Genomic DNA, 9,931 nt, shown 5'->3' with positions numbered 1-9,931 from the left:
ACACACACACACACACACACACACACACACACACACACACACACACCCTTCAAAAGCATATCTGAGAGCAAGTGGCTGTGATAAGAAGTCTACTGACTGCTAAATATCCAAAATATTCTCTGCAAAGAGAAGTGCTTGGATTTTTTGATCAATCATAGTACATCTCCTGGAATTCTCATTGGCCATAAATAAAGAAAATCAAAGTAATGCCATTTGGAAGCATCCATCATACACAAATACTTCTATCTTATTCTTGATAAGTGGGCATAGATATCATGAACAGGAATGTGTCTAACTGTATTGTTGGTTTTGTTTTTGTTTTTTGTTTTTTTGGTTACAACATGTATGGTAATGAATGTGCTAAACTGTATGTTTTACTATTTCCTATTTAATATTTCATACAAATACCCCTGGACCTGATATTCAAGGATTTATTTTCATCCATCTTCTCCAGCTTCTAGGAAAGAACTCCCCTTTAAATATGTAAATAAAAAATGTGTAGGCTCCTCTTTCACATTAGGGCAGGAAATTTGATACTTCCACTAGGAATCCAGACTTCTTGGGACCCAAAAGAAAAATCTCACATTTGTCTTCGTGGTCGGTTCCCACCTGAGATGGTGGCTTGTTCACAGTGGCAGGTTTCTGAGCTCTTCCCACTGTCTCAACATAACTTTTTCTGACTCTTGCTTCTCAACTGAGCATAAACAGCTCTCTTAATTCTTCAACGCAGAGTTAAAATAAGGCTGAGGTTTTAATGAAACCTTATTAGTCTGATTCTCTAGCAAAGTCAGTGATCTCAAAACTCAGAGAAAAATGGCCCAGGGAACACTAAACAAATGCCTATTAATCATTAAAAATTGAATTAATACTGTACACCTGAAAATAATATAACACTGTGTGTTAACTATCCTGGATTTAAAAATTTTAAAACAAAGAGACTGTGTATTCAGGTGCCTGGGCTTTAAAAGATTGAATTAAAAGTTGTGCATCCTCAGGCTTCCCTCTGGATTTAGGTCAGAAAAGGGAATTGTCCCAGACCTCTGTCCTTATTGAAGGCTGAATTAACATTAAACAGTAACAACATCATGGCTGAGAAAATCACCATGGTTCACTCTAGTTATGACATCATGCTGATGGGACCCAGTGAAGAATAAGTAGCATGTACCCTCAATACCATGGAAAGAAATATGCATGTCAGACGGTGGATGATAAAATCCAAGAAAATTTAGGGACCCACCACTGCAAGTTTCTAGGCATCCAATGTTTGCAATATTCCTTTCAAGTCTAAAGGAACACATGCAACACATCCTGCTTTTTCTTATATATCTCCTACCATTAAGAGAGTCACAACCGTTGGTGGCCTCTTTGGACTTTGGAAGCAACATATACTGCAATTTGGTCACCTTCCCTGATAGGTTTACCAAGTAACCTGTAAGGCTGACAGTTTTGAGTGGGGTCAGTGCAGATGAAAACCACAGAACTGGGTTCAGCTGGGTCAGGCTTCTGATCAGGCTTCTAACTGGTCTTTATGAGCCATTGTCCATTCATCTGTTATAGCATAACCAACCACCCAAGTCATATTTGTTAAAATCACAATGATCGTTTATTTAGCTCACACACATAAAAATCAGGACTCGGTAGATATAATGCATCTCTTTTCTGCAATGTCCAGGGCTAAGCCAAGATAACTAAAATCACTGGAGGAAAGAACAGCTGAGGACTAGCCAGATAGTCTCTCCACGTGGCCTCTTTCTATGGTCATTCCATGTAGCTCGAGCTTCCCCACAGCCTGGCGGGTCTGTACCTCTGCCAAGTGGAAGAGGTACATACATTCTTGGGCTTAGGCAGGTCCTAACTACACAGTTAGTAACATGGTGGGGTCTTCACATTCCAGGATGCCCGTTCCTGCTGCACTTCACTTAGCCCTCAGCAAACACCTGAGCCTCCTTCAGAATTCCCTCTGACTTGATGACTGAAAAGGAAAAGCCTTAAGCCTGGTTTACAGTTGCTTCTTCATGATATCCTGACATCACACAAAATTGGATTATCATGGCTCTACATTTTCCATTTAAGATGGTCTTGAATGACAATGGGAATAGAAACTCCTCCAAGTAGGAAGAATATCAAACAATATATTCATTATTATGTTGTCTCAGGTATGTGATTCTTACTATCAAGGGGAGATAGGAGTGCTGATGTGAGGTTGGAGACAAGGAGGAGAATGCACATTATTTAGGAAACCCTGCTGGATCCCTCCTAGTGCCCCCACATGTGGTTGTACAAGAGAAAGACATAATTCAGCAACTTAGTATAGGCAGGATCATCAAGAGTTCAGACCTCCCAGGAATATATTTCAAGTCACTTGTCAGCTAAAGAAACTGTCCAGTGAAGGTATGGGTTAAAAGCAAAGGAAATGTGAAATGAGTAGTTAAGAAAGAAATTATTATATATCATATATGACTTTGTGAACAGCTTTATAAATGAGGATTATAATGATCACCTACATTTTTGCATCGTGCTGTTATATTCTTATTTTTATATGATTCTGTTTTTTTTCCACTCTCCACTCTTACCAGTGATATTATACAGGATGTGTGGGTAATGATGGTAATGATATCTTAGTGCAGAGATTACAGGATATCAAGAGGCTGCTGAGTTATGAACTAATAGAAGAATGAAGAGAAACCAGAAATTAATGCAGAATCTGATGAGACTTTGCGCTATTGCTTTCAGAGAGAAGGTTGTTTTTGTTTGTGCAGGAATGAATCCATTATGTTAGGCAGTAGCATTTTGAAGTTACTATGAGGTTTTTGGAACTTTAAATATCGGAAGATGGGGAGAGGTGAATGTTGAAAAGCCAAAGGGGCAAACCAGGTAGAGAATGTACATCAGCTCACTAAAAACCAATTCCAGCCCCTCCCCACCTGCTCGAGCTTATTTTCCTGTACTACAGTGTCTGGAAATGATATTTGTATATTAACATCCCAAAGGAAAAGAAACATTATTTCAACAGCTGCAAAAGTAGGGGCACCTGGGTGGCTCAGTCCGTTAAGTGTCCAGCTCTTGGTTTAGGCTCAGGTCATGATCTCAGGGTCTGGAGATGTAGCCCCCCATCACATCGCACTGGGCTCTGCGCTCTGTGGGGAATCTGTTTCCCCCTCGTCCTATTCTCTCCTACTGCTCGCACACACTCTCTCTATAAAATAAGTAAAATGAAATATTTAAAAAAAATAGATGCAAAAGTAACATTCCATGGGGTGGCTGGGTGGCTCAGTCAGTTAAGCAGCCGACTCTTGTTTCAGCTCAGGTCATGATCTCAGGGTCCTGGGATCAAGCCCAGAGTCAGGCTCCATGTTCAAAGGAGTCCGCTTGAGGATTCTCAAGGGTCGTCTGTTTCTGCTTGAGGATTCTCTCCCTCTCTCTCTCTCCCTCTGCTCCTCCCTGTGCTCTCTCTCTCTAAAATAAAATTTTAAAAATCTTTTATTTTTTTATTTTTTTCTTTAAATTTTTTTATTGTTATGTTAATCACCATACATTACATCATTAGTTTTTGATGTAGTGTTCCATGATTCATTGTTTGTGCATAACACCCAGTGCTCCATGCAGAGCGTGCCCTCTTTAATACCCATCACCAGGCTAACCCATCCCCCCATCCCCTCCCCTCTAGAACCCTCAGTTTGTTTTTCAGAGTCCATCCTCTCTCACGGTTAAAAACAAAGTAACATTCTATAAAATTTGACTTGGATTCATGATTATTTCAAAGCTCTTAACCAACAAGAAGTACAAGATGACTACCTTAACCTGATAAAAGAATTTGCCAGCCGTGGTAGCAAAAGTCACCTCACATTGAAATATATGCACATTTCTGCTCACTTATGATACTCCAGACTAACACAATAAAACAGGAAAAAGAATGAAATATAAATATTAAACAAAACAGGAAAATGTGTCATTGTTTGCAGGTAATGCATTTGTGTACCAAAAAATAAAAAAGTAGTAATGAAATCAATTATAACACTAACATTTATTAAGTCCTTACCTTATCAGGCATTTTTCTAAACTGTTTCTTTACAAAAGTAACTTACAAAGAAATTATTAGCAAAAGTTATATTCTCTACCAAAAAATAAATACTTTGGATAAAATATTATAATTTTTAACAGTCTAGCAAGTAGTTAGATACATGCATACACAACATACACAATAAAATAATGGTCCTATAAATATTAGAAATCTAAAAAGAAAATATGAAATTAAAAAGCCTAGTCCCGGGCGCCTGGGTGGCTCAGTTGGTTAAGTGACTGCCTTCGGCTCAGGTCATGATCCTGGAGTCCCGGGATCGAGTCCCACATCAGGCTTCCTGCTCAGCAGGGAGTCTGCTTCTCCCTCTGACCCTCTTCCCTCTCGTGCTCTCTATCTCTCATTCTCCCGCTCTCAAATAAATAAATAAAATCTTTAAAAATAAAATCTAGTCCCAATAGAAATAAATGTACAAGTAGCCTAGGAATAACCAAATTAATAATGAATAACATATATAGGGAGAAAATTTGAAAATATTATTAAAAGACATAAAAATACAAATAGATATGCAAATGTCATAAAACAGAGGATTCAGTATGGTATATATTTCATGTCTCTCCAAATTTATCTATAAGTCAGTGTAATTCCAACTCGATGTAACAATAAGATTTCTGCTAAAAATTGATGTTAATTTTAAAATGCATATTTAAAATAAATATATGAAAATAAGAAATTAAAGGATAAACAATGAAATGAGGAATTAGGGGTTATTTTGAAACTATGGCAACTAATTATTTTATTGCACAGGAATAGAGAAATATATCAGTGGAAATAACTTTGGAAACAATGAAAACAAACAAACAAACAAACAAAAATTAAACCTGCACTGAAAGGAAAACTTACTATATGACAGAAGTGGCATCACAAATTAGGCCAGAGAGAAAAATAAAATGAAATATGATCCTAGATGAATTTAAATAAGCAAGTATAAAAAACAAGGTAATTAGTTTAAAACTCTTTGAAAGAAATATAGAATATCTTTAGGATGTCAAGACAAGAAGAAATTTCTTAAACAAGATATAGGATGCTCAAATCATAAAGAAAATTACACTGCAAAATTAACATATCCCAAATGACAAAAGTAACTATAAGTTAAAAAACAGGCTTTGGACAATGGAGATATTTGAAACATATATAACGTACAAAAATTATTTATCAGAGTGTGTCAAGAATTTCTACATATAAAACAGTGAGCAAATAGTAAAGTTTTCAAGCAGGAATTCACTGAATGGAAAAATCACGTGAGCAGCAAATGAATTTTCCAGCTCATTTGCATTTAGGTTGTGTCCATGTAACCGAATTTTGGCAAACAGGATTTGAACAGAAGTGATGAATGACACTTTCGATTGTGGGGGGGAAAAGACCCTGAAATGGAGAAAGAGGAGGAAGAAGAGGTAGAAGAAGAGGAATAGCAGAGAGAGAGAGAAAGAAAAGAAGGAGAAGAAATAGCACCTGTCACCACCTGCGTGGTCCTCCAGCTCCCTCCCCACTACTCTGACAAAAGTGAAGGTAAAATGCTCCTGATGGCAGGGCTACAGGATGAAGGAAGACCGCTTGCTGCCATATTATTCCTTATGCAAGAAATTGAGAATTCATAGCTTATTACTGCAGCATAGCCTAACCCTAACCTGACTAATATGACAGTCACTCAGTCTGGTGTAGACACAGTTTCTACAACCCAGTTAATGACAACAATGTCCCTTGAAATATTCCACCCCCTTTTTTTCTTTAACATCCAATATCCAATCCATCAGTGAATCTTACAGTTCTGCCTTCAGGAAACGGCCAGAATTGAACTTTGATAATCATCATCCAAGCGATCTTCATCTATCACTTGGGTTACTGCAGTGGTCCAGAAATTACTCTTCCTGCTTCCTTATCATTCTCCTATAGTCCAACACAGTAACTATGATTCTCTTGAAATCCATGTCAGCACTTCTGTAACATTGTGCTAGCAGTGCAGTTGCTTTAAACCTCTCAAATATCTCCAGAAAACCAGATAGAAAAACCAGTACAAGGGCATCTGGGTGGATCAGTTGGTTGGGAGGCCGACTCTCGATTTTGGTTCAGGTCATGATCTTGGGATCCTGGAATCGAGCCCCAAAATGAGCCCCACATTGAGCTCTGAGCTCAGCGGGGAGTGTGCTTCTCACCCTCACTCTCCCTTTGCCCCTCCCCTGGCTCATCCTCCCATGGATGCATACTCTCTCTCTTCCTTTCTCAAATAAATAAAATCTTAAAAAGAGAGAGAGAGAGAGACAGGTGGGCAGTGGCAGGAGGGATTTTTGAGGGGCTCACAGAAAGGAACCCCCAAGAAATATGAAAGTACTTTGGAAGAGAAGGCTTGTGAACCCCAGGGACAAGAAGCAGAAAATCTTTCTAAGCCAGACATAGCTTCGAGAACCAAAGAAATGGCTACACAGAGAGGGTATATATTTAATCTTTACTGGTAAAAAGAGAAAAAGAAATTCTTACAGTGTGATTCAGAGAAAGCCTCCCAAGTCTGCATTTCTCCTAATATCCCAGGAAATATCATCTTATTTTGTTCCTCATTCAAATAAGAGGGACAACAAGAAAAAACTCTAATGTCATACAAAATCATTACAATGAAAAGATAAATGAGACTTTAATAAATTAAGACAAACAGTAAGAACTCATCAGAAAAATGACCTCACAGAGCAGATGAAAACTGCAATATAATATTTCAGTATTAGACAACAATTAAAGCTTTGATAAAAACAGCACAAACAAGAAATAGAAAAACTCAAAGAAATTAATAGGTACCAGTAAAGAGTTAAGAATAAGAAAATAATATTTCATAAAAGAACACGAAATTAGAAAAACACAAGAGTAAAGAGACACTATAAAAGGCAGAGTAAGGGAAATAGGAATAAGAAAGAAGAAAACTGAGGGGAAATCAAACGGACATAAAGAAAATGATTTGAAAAAAGAAACAGGATTTGAAAAATGTGTGTGTAGTAGGCAGAATAATGCCCCCCACCAAAGAATGCAGGGCAGTGAGCCATAGAATGTGGGCAGCTTCAAACTGTGGAAAGAGCCAAGATGTCCATTGACAGATGAATGGATAAAGAAGATGTGGTATATATATACAATAGAATATTATGCAGCCATCAAAAGGAATGAAATCTTGCCATTTGCAATGACATGGATGGAACTGGAGGGTATTACGCTGAGTGAAATAAGTCAATCAGAGAAAGACGTGTATCATATGACCTCACTGATATGAGGAATTCTTAATCTCAGGAAATAAACTGAGGGTTGCTAGAATGGTGGGGGGTGGGAGGGATGGGGTGGCTGGGTGATAGACATTGGGGAGGGTATGTGCTATGGTGAGTGCTGTGAATTGTGTAAGACTGTTGAATCACAGACCTATAACTCTGAAACAAGTAATACATTATATGTTAAAAAGAAGAAGAAGAAGAAGAAGAAGAAGAAGAAAATAGCAAGAGGGGAAGAATGAAGGGGGGGGAATCAGAGGGGGAGATGAACCATGAGAGACTATGGACTCTGAAAAACAAACTGAGGGTTCTAGAGGGGAGGGGTGTGGGTGGATGGGTTAGCCTGGTGATGGGTATTAAAGAGGGCAGGTTCTGCATGGAGCTAGGTGTTATAAGCAAACAATGAATCATGGAACACTACATCAAAAACTGATGATGTAATGTATGGTGATTAACATAACATAATAAAAAAATAAATTAAAAAGGATGTGGGCAGCTTCTATTGGCTGGAAAAGATGAAAAGAGATTCTCCTTTATAACTTCCAGATGGAACACAAACCAGCCAACCTCAACTTCTGACCTCTAGAACTCTAAGATAATAAATATGTGTAGTTTTAACTCACAAAATTTGTGGTAATTTGTTGTAGCTATCATAGGAAATGGATATAGGAAATGTGATAGACATTGAAGACAGAAAATAAGAAAACCACATACTTATAATTGAAGTCTTCAAAGAAAAAAACCAAACTAATGGAAAAAGAAATACTTAAAACCATGATTGGAAAGTATTTCCTGAAATGGAATAGTAAAGAGCAAAGCACACTGTGTACCTGAGAAAACTGACCAGAAATGATCATCCTCAGGCCATACAGTAAGCCAAAATAACTATTTTTTTATTTTTTTATTTTTTTAACTATTTTTTTTTAATAATGAGGAGGAACAATCCCTTTAGTTTCCAGACAATAAGTCAAAATCACTTATAAGGGAATAAGTCTCAAATTAATACAAGAATTTTCCAAAGCAACATTTATGTTAGAAAAAGAATGTAGCAACTTTCAAAAAAGATTTTAAAGGAGAGAAAATGTGAGACAAAAACTTTATGTACAGCCAAACTTGTCTTCAACATAAAAGCCACATGCAAGCAGCTATAAATATGGAAGACTTCAAGAAATATCATTCCCATAATCACTTCATGACAAGTCTACAAAAGAATGAGCTTCAAACATAAAATATTTGTAGAAGGTTTAGCAAATATTTAACTTAGTGGAACTAAGGTTGAAAGATAGCAATAAGGGTGAAAAAAATAATACAGAGTTTTTACATACTTAGACATTAACATTAACAAAAATTACAAGGTAGAAATCGTGGGTAACGAAATAAACCTATGGATTACCACAAATGACTTAATTAGAGGGAAAGTAATTTGGTAGAAGCTGAAGTATATTTAAGACCTGATATATATCTAAGACTTAACAGTATATTTTAGGATAATAAATAAGGTAGAAGAAGCTTAAGTAATTTAGGAAGTAGAGATTAACACTAAAATAATGCTAGAGATTAAATTTGGAAGGTGAAACAAAGCAGAGAGACTAACTTTAGTCTTATGGTAGTAAACCAACAAACAGCATCCAAAGAGGGAGATGATTAAAAGTATATAAAAAAATAGTATAAATAAAACTACAAAATTTAAACATCACAGCTTCCTAAATACTGAAAGATTTATCAACAGAAAAGATTTTAAAAAGACACTTAATTGAAATCCTTTTAGTTGAAATGTTAAACCATATAGAAAATATATTATAAAACAAGATAACAAACTGAAACCAAAAATATCAATTACTAAGTAAATGTAAATGAGCTTAAATCACTTACTAAAAAATTTAGATTACTTACACAGAAAAACCCAATTCTTTGTTGTACCTAAAACAAAGGGTTTTGGTAAAGTTAAAAATTTAATATTAAGCAAAGATAAGCAAGGCAATACAAAATAATGCTATGAAAAATATCTCAAGGTAGAATGAAGTAAAGAAAATATTAACAAGTCAAATAAAGGCCATTTTATAATGCTAAAAGCTACACTCAGAAAAGGGCATAACACTAATATCTACCTACCAAAAAAACACAATAGTCAAAATTTTCCAATTTGTAACAGAGGCAACCACTATTCTTGAAATTCATAAAAATAGAATCACTTGAGTCTGGCTTCTTTCACTTGATATGTTTTTAGAGTTATGCATGTTGTATGTCTTGATATCTTGTACTTATTTTATTACTTATTTTATTAGTGTTTTAGTCTATGAATATACCATTTATCCACTCTTCTATTGAGGAAATATTTTTTCCAATTTGTGATTATTATGCATAATCCTGCTATGGCATTCATGAACCCTCCCATGAATATGTTTTCATTTCCCCTGGGTAAATATCCAATATGGAATTGTTGGGTCACAGGGGAGAAGTATGTTTAACTTTATAAGGAACTGACAGTTTTCCAAACTGATGATACCATCTTATACACCAGCAATGTATACAAGTCCCTATTACTCAAAATCCTCTTCAAAACTGGATAATTTCAGAATTTTTAATTTTACCTTTTCTAGTGGTTGTATGGTAA

This window comes from Callorhinus ursinus, unplaced genomic scaffold (assembly GCF_003265705.2).
Source record: "Callorhinus ursinus isolate GAN/ISIS: 27379988/994484 unplaced genomic scaffold, GSC_fseal_2.0 scaffold6, whole genome shotgun sequence".
Lineage (NCBI taxonomy): Eukaryota > Metazoa > Chordata > Mammalia > Carnivora > Otariidae > Callorhinus > Callorhinus ursinus.
The sequence above is the reverse complement of the archived record's forward strand: the minus strand, read 5'-3'. Positions refer to the sequence as shown.